The following is a 13,874-nucleotide window of genomic DNA, read 5'->3' as shown; positions in this document are numbered from 1 at the left end:
ATTTAGTTTGAAGAAGAGAAGAGTGAGAGGGGATTTGATAGCAATCTTCAACTACCTGCAGGGGGGTTCCAAAGAGAATAGAGCTATGCTGTTCTCAGTAGTGGCAGATGACAGAACAAGGAGCAGTGATCTCAAGTTGCAGTGGTGGAGGTCTAGGTTGGATATTAGGAAAAACTATGTCACTAGGAGGGTGGTAAAGCACTGGAATGGGTTACCTAAGGAGGTGGTGGAATTTCCATCCTTAGAGATTTTTAAGGCCCAGCTTGACAAAGCCCTGGCTGGGATGATTTAGTTGGGGTTGGTCCTGCTTTGAGCAGGGGGTTGGATTAGATGACCTCCTGAGGTCCCTTCCAACCCTAATCTTCTATGATTCTATGAAAAGTGCAAGCTAAAGAGAGAGAAACCTTTCAGAGAGAAAAAAATAGGTTGATCTGAACCACATCAAAATAAGACCCACTGATGAATCAGATTCTGACAGAGAGTGTTTGGATACTTAGTATATCTGCCACAGAGGGCTCCAAACCAATTATATCCATTAAAAAAATTGCCCTTTGAAGTCTTCAATGCAAATCTCAGGAGGATCTTACTTAAATGCTATCTTATCCACTTTGGAGGACAAAAACTCTGAATTTTAAAAAGGGAGGTAGAAGGCCCTTTGCATTTTTCTGGCTGATTGATCTTTAAAAATGCACCCATTAGAATGTCTCCAGGCTCATGGCTATCGGTTATCAAAAGCCATTATCTGACATTTACGCCAGAGACAGATTTTTGCAAGCTGCTAAACAAAAACAAAACAGTAAATCTGATGGCTCCCAGCTATTGGACACCCTTACACGTGGTAGAAAAAAAGCACTGAACACTGAAAAGAGAACATGCAGGACACCGTTCTACAGTATTTTCCATCAAGCTGTGAGGTCTCCGCAAGAATAAGCAATGTGCTCTATGGAAAATATCAGCTATAAGTTTGGGTTTAAAAAGAGGACCAGAAAGTGGATGTGTCATAAACAGATGGTTAAGGGTTAATGTCTCTTTTACCTATCAAGGGTTAACTAGCAGTAAACCTGGAACACCTGACCAGAGGACCAATCAGGAGACAAGATACTTTCAAATCTCGGTGGAGGGAAGCCTTTGTTTGTGCTTCTTAGGTACTTTTTGTGTGTGTTCTCTCTGGGTTCTGAGAGGGGCCAGACATGTAAGCAGATCCCTCCAATCTTTCTGAAAAAAATCTCTTCTGTTCAAATTAGTAAGTACCAGTTGGAAAGGCGGTTTAGTCTTTTTTGTTTGTTTTCTTTATTTGCAAATGTGTATTTTGCTGGAAGGATTGTATTTGTGCTGGGGGGGAGGACTCTCCCTAGTGTCTATAAGCTGAAAGACCCTGTAACATTTTCCAACTTGATTTTACAGAGACAATTTTTACTTTTTCTTTCTTTTATTAAAAGCTTTTCTTTTTAAAAGACCTGATTGATTTTTTTCCCCTTGTTAAGGCTCAAGGGAATTGAGTCTAAACTCACCAGGGAGTGGTGGGGGAAAGGAGGAGGGGGAAGGCAAATTTCCCTTTGTTTTAGATTCACGGAGCTTGAATCTGTCTATCTCTCCAGGATAGCCCAGGGAGGGAAAGCCTGGGAGAGGACACGGGGGGAAGGGTTTATTTTCCCTTGTGTTAAGATTCAAGGAAACTGGATCTTGTTTCACCAGTGAATTGGTGAAGCCTCTCCAGACGACCCAGGGAGGGAAAGTCTAAGAGGAGGAAAGGGGGGGGGATAGTCAGTTCCTCCTTGTTTTAAGATCCAGGGGGTCTGGGTCTTGGGGTCCCCTGGAAATGTTTTGGGGGGACCAGAGTGTACCAGGCACTGCATGTCCTGGTTGGTGGCAGCCCTATCAGATCTAAGCTAGCAACTAAGCTTAGAGGAATTCATGCTGGTACCCCATCTTTTGGATGCTAAGGTTCAGAGTGGGGGTTCATACCATGACAGGATGAATTTAAAAAAGAAGGACCTGGTGCTAATCTGGGGAGAAGAAGAGACATTAGAAACAGCTGGTGTATAGACAACTTACTAGACTCAGGATTATACTGCTATATGCTATGCTGTTGTCATGTTTGTACAGCACCTTGCACAATACGGTGCCAGTTCATGTCTGGGTCTTGCATGCACAACCACAATGCAAACAATAATAAAAATACACTGCAGGCTCTAATATCACTGGTCTACAATTTTTGAGAAGTCATCTGCTTCAGAGATAAAATGTGCTATTTATTATGTATTTTGATGTGCTGAATTCAAATATGACAATTAAAACAACTGAACGGCTACTGTTTCTAAGATATTTAAGTTTTTACATTTTATGTCTATGTCTATTGTGTAGATAGTAGAGTTTTAATCATAAATTGTAAACCTAGGTCTTTCCATGTGTTTATGGTTGCTTTACATGATAATATTTCACCTGTCCTGTTTATGTAACACTTTAAAAATCAGCAAAAGGGTTATATAAATAAAATTTATTATGAAACAAAAGGAAAAAAACTATTATGTACATAGTTTAGTCCTATTCAGTGTCTACTCGGCGCTTCTTGGCTTGTCTCTTGTATTCATTAAATGGAGCATCTCTTGTCACTGTCCAGCAATAGTCTGCAAGCATTGATGGGCTCCATTTGCCCTGATAGCCTGCCAGGAGATTCCACTGCTGTAATCTGGAGCCCAACAGCTCTGCCTTACTCTTGGGTAGTTCCAAATCTCTGACTAGGTCATTCAGTTCACCTTGTGTTATGAGGTGTGGTTCAGAGGAGGAGGATGGGAGAAAATATGGGTCCTGTGACATTGATGGTTGAGGACCAGAAGTTTCATCCTCTTCCTCTTCCTCGTCTGACTCAAGTGAGAATGATTCTGGTGCATCAGGAACCGGCAGTCCTTCTCCGTGGGGTACTGGACGTATAGCTGATGGAATGTTTGGATAACGCACAGTCCACTTTTTCTTCTTTGACACACCTTTCCCAACTGGAGGCACCATGCAGAAGTAACAATTGCTGGTATGATCTGTTGGCTTTCTCCAAATCATTGGCACTGCAAATGGCATAGATTTCCTTTTCCTGTTCAACCACTGGCGAAGATTTGCTGCACAAGTGTTGCAGCATATGTGTGGGGCCCACCTCTTGTCCTGATCTCCAATTTTGCTGCCAAAATAAAGGTGACAGGCTTTCTTAACCATAGTGGTTATACTGCGCTTTTGTGATGCAAAAGTCACTTCACCACAAACATAGCAGAAGTTATCTGCACTGTTCACACACGAAGTACGAGGCATCTCTGCTCACTTTGGCTAAACAGAAATGTGTCCCTTTGCAAAATCAAACACTGACAAATAAGAGAGCACGACACTGTATGATTTCTAGAGCTGATATAGGGCAATTTGTTCAGCAGAGTGATGTAAGCTTTGTTATGATTGCATCATCCATGACTTCTAGGAACAACATGATGCAATTCATATCATGTATGATGCAATACCAGCTTCAGATTGCATCATTCATTGTTTTGCCTAAAAAGCAAGTACTGTCCAAACCCAGTCATAGATTTATTCATAGATCCAGTCCAAGATGTATTTTAGTCATTTCTGGTTTAAATTGAGATCCCTTCCCTTTATAACTCACTTATCCTCTGCCATTCCCAAACTGACCCAATAGCATAGCTTGAAAACTAGAGCCAATCAACAATTTTAAGCATCATTTTCATTCTCAGTGACCCAGGATTGTAAAGTTGGACTACATTTATTTCAGAAGCATTTTGGCTGTAGAGCAGTGTATTGTATCGGAATTGGGTACTATCTCTTTAAATAGTTTGAGCCCTCTAGTGTCGCCAGCTTCAATTACGGAAGCCACAAGGACCTAAGAGAGCAGCCTATATATATGTCCTTCATAGATTCCAAGGCCAGAAGGGACCATTCTGATCAGCTAGTCTGACCTCCTGCATAACACAGGCCAGAGAACTGCCCAAAATAATTCCTAGAGCAGAACTTTCAGAAAAACATCCATTATTCATTTTAGAATGGTCAGTGATGGAGAATCCACCGCAACCCTTGGCAAATTGTTTCAATGGTTAATTGCTCTGATAGTTAAGAATTTATGCCCTAGTTCCAGTCTCTGAATTTGTCTGACTTAAACTTCCAGTCATTGGATCATGTTATACCTTTCTCTGCTAGACGAAAAGCCCATTGTCCCCATGTAGCTACTTACACACTGTAATCAACTCAGGCCTGGTATGTTTGTTAGTAAACACTGTTATTTGGAACCCAATTACATCATATTCTTGATGTTTGTAGTGTGCAAATACAGCCAGGCTCAATCCTGTCAATGGTACTGGGTGCTGCACTGCCTACCAAGTGGTCCCACTGAATGAGACCTGCTCACTGTGGTAAGCATTACATTCAGTACAAGTGTCTGAAGATTGGGTGCTTTGCTTGTTTCATTAGGGAAGAACAAATCTTTTGAACGATCAGAGAGGTACTGACTACTGTCCTAAATAATAATAATCCCCAGCTCTTACCTTGTGCTATTCACCAGAAGACCTCAAAGCACTTTACTACAGGAGGTCAGCATCAATACCCCATTTTACAGATGGGAGACCAGAGGCATAGAGAGGAGAGGTGACTGGCCCAATGTCATCCTGCAAGCCAGTGGCAGAGCCAGAAATAGAACCCATGTGTGAGTCCTAGGCTTGTGCTCTATCCACTAGGCCCACTGAATTAATTTAAGAACCTATATCTATAGAGTTAACCAATTCCGTGCAAATGTACTCCTCCAAGGGTCAGCTGACACAAGGGTGTAAGAATTTCTCTGAGCTATTGGTACACTCTCAGTTGTGAATGTTTATATAAGCCGATGCAACATACCTGGAGGGAAATAGAAGTTCAGTTCAGATAGAGCTAGGTTGTGGGGGGTTTTTAAAGACAAAGTTAATATTTTAGACAGGAGACATTTAAGAAAATCTTTAGAGTTGCCAATTAAATATCTGTATTTGGTATCTGATATGTATTAGAACAATATTCTATTTCCAGGAGCAACTCATATCCCTCAAAGCCTTCTTCCAAAAAACCAAAACCCGCTTCACTCAGTCTTGTCCAATGACCTCACTGATGACTAAGGAGGGTCTTGTGATTAAAGGAATGGATTGGAACAGTGGCGATATGGATTCAGTTTAGTTCCTCTTTCTGCCACAGGCCTTCTGTGTGATTTCTGTCTCTTCTGTCTGCTTCAGCTCCCCGTCTGTAAAATGGGAACAATAATACCGCTCCTTTCTTTGTCTTCTATTTAGATGGCCGTGCTTTGGAGCAGGGAACATTTGTACAGTGTCAGCTCAACTGGGGACTCTAGGCATTATCATACTACATATAGTAAGAATATGCCCTTGCCTTGAACTAAGTTCTATACTATATCAGGGTGGGTTAAATTTAAAGTTCTTCAGGAGACACACCATATCTTTTAGCTTGTTTGTAAAGTTGTGGGTACACAAATGGTGCTCTCTAATCCTATTTTATTAATATTTATCATTAACAATACCTTTACTGTTGTTCTGTCAGGCACTAGATTTTGTCTCTGTTTGTAATGTAAATGTTCTCTCCTATAGTTCTGAAAGGTTTTGTCTGAATGAACCTTAAAACAGTCACTTGTTGGAAGGATGCAATGAGGACCTTAGCTTTTAAAATTCTTGTTTTAGATAACAGGCTGCTCATGCAATAGCCAGCCTATTGTTTATTTCATAGTTTAGGTCTGGAAGAAATCTTGATGTTTAGTGGGCCATTGTGATTCAGTCAATTGTTCCCACGTGGCTTTGTGGACGTGCTTTCAATAGATCATCAGTTTTTAATAGAAACAGTATTGCTGCCTCCATATTACCTGCTGAAACTCCATGAACTTGGCATAGAGGGATTGACTGCACTGACTGTATAATATGGGTGTAGGGCAGAGATGTGCCATGCATCCTTCCCTTCTGCTCCAAACTTGTCTGCTAAATTGATGGTGTGTTTTCTTCTCTTAGTGTACGTCTACAGTGCAATCAGAAGTGTGATTTCAGCATGTGTATATAGATCAAAGCAAGCTTGGGTGTATCTACCTTGAATGGCACAGCAGAATGGGCTGTCCAATCCTGCTTGGGACCCTGGGTACCTATTCGACTGGCTGGTCCATGCTGCCACAGCTTCACTGCTATTGCTCTTTGAACTAGCTAGCTCAGTATGTCTACACAGGCTGCAGTCACAGCTCTAACTGCAGCGCAGCCGTACCTTTAGGGTCAAATTCTGCCCTTGGATACATATGCACAGCTTTCACTAGGAACTTGGCACACAGAGAACAGCTGCAAATCCTGGTCCTTTGCATAGAGTTAATAAATAAGCTCTGCACTAGGGAGTCTTGTAAGGGGATTAATCTGCTCCGGTATGCGCCACACAGCACAAGCACAGCTTCTCTGTGTGTTCTCACAGGAAGGTTTTGACACCATCAGTTTGAATTTCAAGCCAGGCACCCAGGGGAAAGGTGGAAAGCTAATCTCTTCACCTAGGTTGGAGCAGATACCACTATGGTACTGAGTTCTTTATGGAATTACAATCAGTATGACAGAGAATTAGATCAAATTGGTTGAAATGGGACATTACCAGTTAAAAAAAAATATTTAAGCTGTTCTCAGTGCTGAGTGTTCACAAAAGCTTCCAATGTCTGGTTTTCTCTGCGTTTTGTGTCACTGTTGAAGACACGGACGTGTAGCATATTCCCTGAAGTTAATCTGAATTATGCCACAAAACAGATGTGCTCCCTGGTGCACAAACAACTTTCTTGTTTTAATTTCAAAGCAGCTGCCACCGCATCAGATCCAATCCTATTAATAAACACTGTGTTGGCTGACATGACATAATGAGTTAAGACACGATCATATATCATCGAGGGTCACGGTGGTAACTCTAATCAAGTTAGGAAGCACAATACTGCTGCTCTATCCAGGAGCAGACTTGATGGGGAATTAGGGATATTGTCTTGAGAATACAAAGCATTCTTTAAGGGTGAGATTCCCTCCCAGCGCAGAGGGCCAGCATGAGGCCTATGCACCACTGAAGACCTCGAAATTAAGAGGTGCACAGGAATGGGGGTGGAATTAATTGGGGCCCAGCAAGGAATTTTCCCTTTGGGACAGATTCCCAGCTTGTATAAAACAGCCTGGCTTTATGCATAGATTCTAAAGCCAGAAGGCACCATTGTGGTCAACTAGTCTGGCCTCCCATGTAACACGAGCCGTAGATTTCACCCACTAATTCCTGCATCAAATTTAATGACTTGTGGTCTAGTCCAACCACATCTCTTAGAGACAGATGCTGAATCCTGATTTAGAGATTTCAAGTGATGAATAGTTTACCACATCTCCCGGTGAGCTATTCCAAGGGTTAATTACGTTCTCTGTTAAAAATTTGCATTTTATATCCATTTTACATTTTTCTGACAAACTTCTAGCCATTGGAAGTTGTTATGCCTTTTTCTGCTAGATTAAAGAGCCTCTATTATCAACTCTTTTCTCCCTATGTAGGTACTTATAGAGTGATCAAAGTAACATCTGAACTTTCTTTTAGGCAAGTTACCACAAATAAGAGTTCCTTCAGGCTTCTCATAAGATATACTATCCAAACATGGAGCATCCTTGTGGCTCTTTTCCAAGCCCGTTTTAATTTTGAGAGATCCTTTCTGAAATGCAAACACCAGACCTGAGTACCGTTTTCCTATAATGGTATCACCTCTCTCCCTACTCCGATTTACTCCTGCTGAATAGCAGGGTCATTGTGGTGTTGCACAGAGGTAGTCGTTGTATCACATACCCCCAAAAAAGTCATTTTTATGGGATTCCCTAATTGTGGAGAAACACACTTAGAATGGATAGCAAAAACTTTTTACTGAAGACAAAATATAAATTAAATCATGTCATGAAAGTTTGCATCCCCACACTCTAGGGAAGAGACAATTTTTAGACAAAGTATTTGGCAAATATTTACAAGTAATGAACACATTAAAGGAAAATCAGGATGGGCTGAATGAATAATGAATATTAGTCCTGAACAGATCAGGCAGGCTCTACTGTTTATTATTAATTCATTTAAACTTATTGGCGGATGTAGGCACTGCACAATTGGTGTAAACATAAAGAAGTCAGATAAACATCCCACAGAATTTACTCTTTACCCACCAGAATAAACTACTTCTCCCTCCACTTCAAAACCTCAGTTCAGCCTGCCTGGGAAAATATCACCACATGCCCAAAAGGCTGCTCCATCTAGGCTTTGCTAAACCAACAGAAAGCGGAATCCACAGTCAATGGCCCTTCAAGAAGAAGGCCCTGCCATTTGTCCCCTTCTGTTTAAATCTCCTTGGTTCAGCAAGGTTCTCAAGCACATGCCTGAGTTGAAGCTTTAGGCAGGCACCTGCTTAAACACCTTGATGAATCCAGCCCTAAACTAAGGGAGCCAATAACTCTAGAACCTCAGCTGATCACAGTTAATGCAGTGTTGCACGAGGGACCCAGACCACTTAGTGCTTTATAGATAAAGAAAAAATACCTGGGATGCTAGTTGAGAAGATGAAAGACTCATAGACTTTAAGGTCAGAAGGGACCATTATGATCATCTAGTCCGACCTCTGCACAATGCTGGCCACAGAATCTCATCCACCCACTCCTGTAACAAACCCCTAACCTATCTCTGAGTTATTGAAGTCCTTAAATTGTGGGTTGAAGACCTCAAGGTGCAGAGAATCCTCCAGCAAGTGACCTGTGCTCCATGCTTCAGAGGAAGACGAAAAACCTCCAGGGCCTCTGCCAATCTGCCCTAGAGGAAAGTTCCTTCCTGACCCCAAATATGGTGATCAGCTAAACCCTTAGCGTGTGGGCAAGACTCATCAGCCAGCACCCAGGAAAGAATTCTCTGTAGTAACTCAGATCCCACAAGATCTAACATCCCATCACAGACCACGGGGCATACTTACCTGCCCTTGGAAGACTCTTCCCTGCTTTTTTTTCATTTTATTTTATTTTATTTTATTTTGATGCTCACTGGCCTATGCCAGCAAATATTTGTGGGCCCAGATGATGACACTTGGATGTCTAACTCTGATTTGTAGACACATTGTGTCAACCTCACTTGGCATGAGTGAGCTCCAGCAGCCGTGGATGAGGGAAGAGACAAGCTGTGTAAAAACAGATGCTAGAAATAATTGTGTCAGCATCAATGGCTAAGAATGTGTGGAAGCAGACAGGGAGGAAACAACAAATAGAAGGAGCATACTGTGTATATGTGGCACATTATTTTCAGGGCTTGTTCCTGAAAATAACCAATCAAAAGTGCATGATTGGATGTAGAAAGGAAGATGCATGTGCCAGTATGGGGTTAAATTTGTATATAAAGTAATCAATATTTTTATTCTTTGGATTTGTGGTATATCCTGTACCCACTCTGTGTGGTCTTAGTGCATGCCAGTTAAAATACCTGAATGACAAATCTGGATTTGAGCCGAGTTCTTGGGAGCCGAGGTGTCTAGAGAAATCCCAACACTGGTACTTGGCTATCTAACAATTACATTGCAACAGTGTGTTTTGGGCATGACAGGTCAGTGTTGAAATGTAGGCCCAACAGGCAACATTTTCAAAGGCACTTACTATATGAATGGGATTTTCAAAAACTGGCTTAACTCTGCTCCCATTAAAGTCAATGGCAGTCACCTTTGGCTTCAGTGGGAGCAGCATTAGACCAGTGCTGAGCAGTGTGAGCACTTTCGATAATCCCAGCCTATATTTCTGAATCCAGGTCAAATCACACTGAGGTATTGTTTTTTTTTTAAATCATTGACAGGATCTTTCTTTCTTCCTCTCCATCAAAGTACTGTATTTTCCCCACAATTTAACTAGCTTGATCATTCAAAAATGTTCGACAGCCAATGAAAATATTTCAGCTGCTTTGGTTAAGAGAACCAAAAACTGTATATGGCATTGCATGTGCTTTTCATGAACTGTTGTGGTTTCTGGAATCACTTAGCATTCCATTTCCTTTACAGGAAATATTAAGAACAATACAGACTCCCTCCTTTGGCTAAGTGAATGTTATAAAAGTGCTCTCAAAATTAGACAGTCCCTGCATTTCTTCTATTAATGCCTCAATAATCAATCGATCGCCCTGCCTGTAGTGACACATAAGGGTCATTTCAATATTGCCCTTATGTATTGTGTTGGCTAAGCCATCGAAAACCAGCGTAATATCTGCGTGTACCAATCTGATGGCTGGGTGACCTTATCCAGGCAAACAGGCCTGTAAATGTGTAGCTTTCCTAGAAGCTGGGAGTTACCTTATATTAAAAGACTCGTTAAAAAAAGCAAGAAGCAGGTGCTCATAATACAAACTCACGTTGCTTAGGTTTGTTTGAATTGGTTCATCATTTTCAGCAAGTTACTACACATACAGATGAAACACTTGATTGCTTAACCAACATCATAAGTGGGTTCAGTTGTAGGAAGACCCCCTTCTGAATCTATTTCTCAATCCATCTGCTTGCTTATGGACAGCATTACCAAGAGAAATGTAAGCATTAATGTTTTTAATGGGCGAGCCAGGAAAGTCAGCTGGGAGCTGATTTTCAAGACACATCCAATTATCCCTTAAAAGCATTTTAATTTACAGCTGTTTTTGTTCTTCAGTACCTGGCATCTAATTTATGGAGTAATGTTTCTTTAAGATGGCCATTAAACTGCACAAGTAACAATGGAAGGTTAAGAAGGTTAGGCATTACAGCAAGATTAGTTTTATCAGATGACCTGAAGCAGAGGTTATATTAAAAAATGCCTTAATTAAAACAGGTCAGAACCAGACTAAACTCTCAACCTCCAGTCCTATTCACTAATTGGAAAGCTGTTGCATACCAGAGGAGACAGACGATTTTTATCTATATAACATCACATGAAGAGATGTTACTTTGTCAGCACTGCTCCTGATACTCTGCCTGAGGAATGAGCATATGTCATTCAGGATTTCACCCTTTTCTTTTGTGTTTTAATCCACTTCTAATGATTCTCAAAAAATTAACAGACTGAGGGCATTGAAAGGGAGCCTATATCCTTCCATATTAATCCAAATCTTTCTGTTCCAGGTTTGCTCAGTGTTATGACTGTGGCAAAAAACATAAAGAAACCAAAGCCAATAATTTGTCCTTAACTTGTCCCAGTGCTCTAGGAGGCAAATTCAATTGTCTGCTGCATCTCTTTTGAGTCTGGATAGCTTGTGTTCAGTTCAGTCTTCCAAAGTCGCCTCTGATTTACAGGCCTCAGTCCAGCACTGCACTCAGCCACAAGCTTAACTTTCAGCAAGTTAAGAATTCCATTGAGTTGGAGAGCTCGGATGTGCTCCCAGTGTGACACTGTGGCCAAAAGGGCTAATGTGATTCTGGGATGAATAAACAGCGGAATCTTCACTAGGAGTAGAGAGATTATGTTACTTCTGCATTTGGCACTGGTGTGACTGCTGCTGGAACACTGATCTAGTTCTGATGCTCATGTTTCAAGAAAAATGGTGATAACATTGAAGAGGATTCAGCAAAGAGCCATGATTCAAGGATTAGAAAACATGCCTTACAGTGACACAATCAAGGAGCTCCATCTATTCAGCTTAACAATCAGAAGGTGAAGAGGTGACTTGATTAGAGCGTAGAAGTATCTACATGGGGACAAATGTTTAATAATTGGCTCTTCAATCTAGCAGATAAAGGTATAACATGATCCGGTGGCTGGAAGTTGAAGCTAGACAAATTGTGCATGGAAGGAAGGTGTACATTCTTAACAGTGAGAGTAATTAACCATTGGACCAACTTGCCAAGAGGGATGGTGGCATGTCCATCACTGACCATTTCAAATCAAGAACAGAGGTTCTTCTCGATGATATGCTCTAGGGTTATCTTGGGGAAGGCCTGGGGCCTGTGTTATACAGGAAGGCAGACTAGTTGAGCACTCTAGCTCCTCTGGCCTGGGAATTCATTAGTGAAACATGTGCCTACATGTTTTTTGGCAGGTTTGGGGGCCAGAGCACCCAGAAGCTTTTCTTTGCTTTTCCAATGTCCAATTTAGGAGAATCCCTGCTCTGAGGTAACTTAGTGCTTGTCAGGATCTGTATTTTCCTCAAGAGTATCTCCTCGCATTGCCGCTCATCAGCAAACTGGGTGCAGGACATAGCATCACTCCATAGGCATGGATAACTGCGGCACCATTCTACCAGCATGTACGCTCCCTGCAGTATTTGCTGCATTTACGAAGGGTGTAATGATGTGTTGGATGCACATTTTTACCCTTATTAATGATCATCTAAAGTGCTTGGCTGCCAGCTTCCACTCCCCTTTGCACCACCCAATAACACAAATATCAAGCTTTTGGTGACGCAAAGTGATCCTTTCAAAATAGAGAGGAGAAATGGTCTAGTGGCTAGGCTGTTAGCCAAGTTTACTTCCTTGCTCTGCCACGGACTTCCTTGTGGGCAAGTCACATAGGGCCAGTTTTTTAAAGATATTTAGGAGCCTAGAGATGCAGAGAGGCGCTCAATGGTATTCCCATTGAATCCCTACAATCCAGTCCACTTCAATTATCAAAATGTGTCCTGGATGCTTACTCCTGTGCAGAGGAACCTGGATTTCCCAACTCCAGACCCCATCCTGAAGTAGGGTGACCAGATGTTAAGGGGAAAATATTGGGACTGCCACGGGGGGCGGGGTGGGGTGGGGTTTCACACTCACCCAGCCGGGAGTTCTTCGGCAATTCGGCGGAGAGTCCTTCATTCGCGGACGGTCTTCGGCGGTATTTCGGCAGCGGGTAATAAACCTTGCCGCCAAAGACAGAAGCACCCACTGCCGAAATATCGCCAAAGACCATCCGCGACTGAAGAACTCTCTGCCGAATTGCCGCCGAAGACCAGGAAACAAAATATCGGGACAAATGGCATCCTGACCGTACTCTGGTCGGACACAGGACAAACTCCTCAAAATCAGGATGGTCCCGATTTTATCGGGACGTCTGGTCACCCTATCCTGAAGAGGCCAGACAAACTCTTAGTGAAGGGAATGGAATGCTTCATGCAGCTAAGAGCTGTACACTGACATGAAGCCCAAGGAGCAGTGTGTGGCGTTGAAGGTTTAGGATGAGCCTAAATACGACAATCAGAATCAGCGCCACAGGTACAGTCTGTCAGCAAGTTTTCCAGGCTGAACAGTAACAGCTGTGGTCTGCTTTTTATGTTAAAGGTTTGGGCACAGGAAACCATGCATATGCACCCATTAAGTAGCTTATAAAAAAAAATCCTCCAGCTTTTTCCATTACGGTTTATTATAACACATTGAAAATGCACACATCTTGCCTACTTCATTTGTTTATCTTCCTTCTGAATAAAGAGCTACTGCTTAGCATGTAATCCCCTTTGAAAACCAAATTAGTAATCTGATAGAGGAACCTATACACTGGAGCAGGACTCATGTGGCTCAGACTAGGGTCTTTTCTTGCAAAATGGTTCCAGGCTGTTTTGTTCTGCAAACAGATTGAGTAGCTTGTGCAGTGCAGCAAAAACTGGTCAGAAAAGCCATTACTGTGTATTAGTTCAATTATTCCCTATCCCTGCATTTCTTTATTAAACAGCATTAATCCTGCCTTCATGTTTTGTTACATAAGGCGAACAGAGCTCTTTCCTAATAAGCTTCTGGTCTCCATCTCTCCTTGGTGCTCAGAGCTGCAGTCACCCTGCAGAGCTGTGATAGAGGCTGAAAGAGGAAGATGGCTGATCCCCCAGCATAGATTATTTTTTTTAAATCCATGTTATCATGCGATGCTTGTGTCCTC

General features: G+C 42.0%; 1 long non-coding RNA gene across 2 annotated transcripts in view; it reads left to right on the top strand.

Annotated features, from left to right (window-relative positions):
- The window catches only part of LOC127030326 (uncharacterized), a 55,087-nt gene that overhangs the window by 2,943 nt on the left and 38,270 nt on the right, over positions 1-13,874 (top strand). Inside the window, exons 2-3 of one of the 2 annotated variants that reach the window (XR_007768351.1) lie at positions 4,309-4,400; positions 5,301-5,379. This is a non-coding gene — a long non-coding RNA (uncharacterized LOC127030326). The remainder of the gene's footprint in view (positions 1-4,308; positions 4,401-5,300; positions 5,380-13,874) is intronic. The other variant, XR_007768350.1, reaches the window with a different exon arrangement.

The sequence above is a fragment of the Gopherus flavomarginatus genome, chromosome 10 (genome assembly GCF_025201925.1).
Source record: "Gopherus flavomarginatus isolate rGopFla2 chromosome 10, rGopFla2.mat.asm, whole genome shotgun sequence".
Lineage (NCBI taxonomy): Eukaryota > Metazoa > Chordata > Testudines > Testudinidae > Gopherus > Gopherus flavomarginatus.
This window is presented reverse-complemented; position numbering and strand designations above follow the sequence as displayed.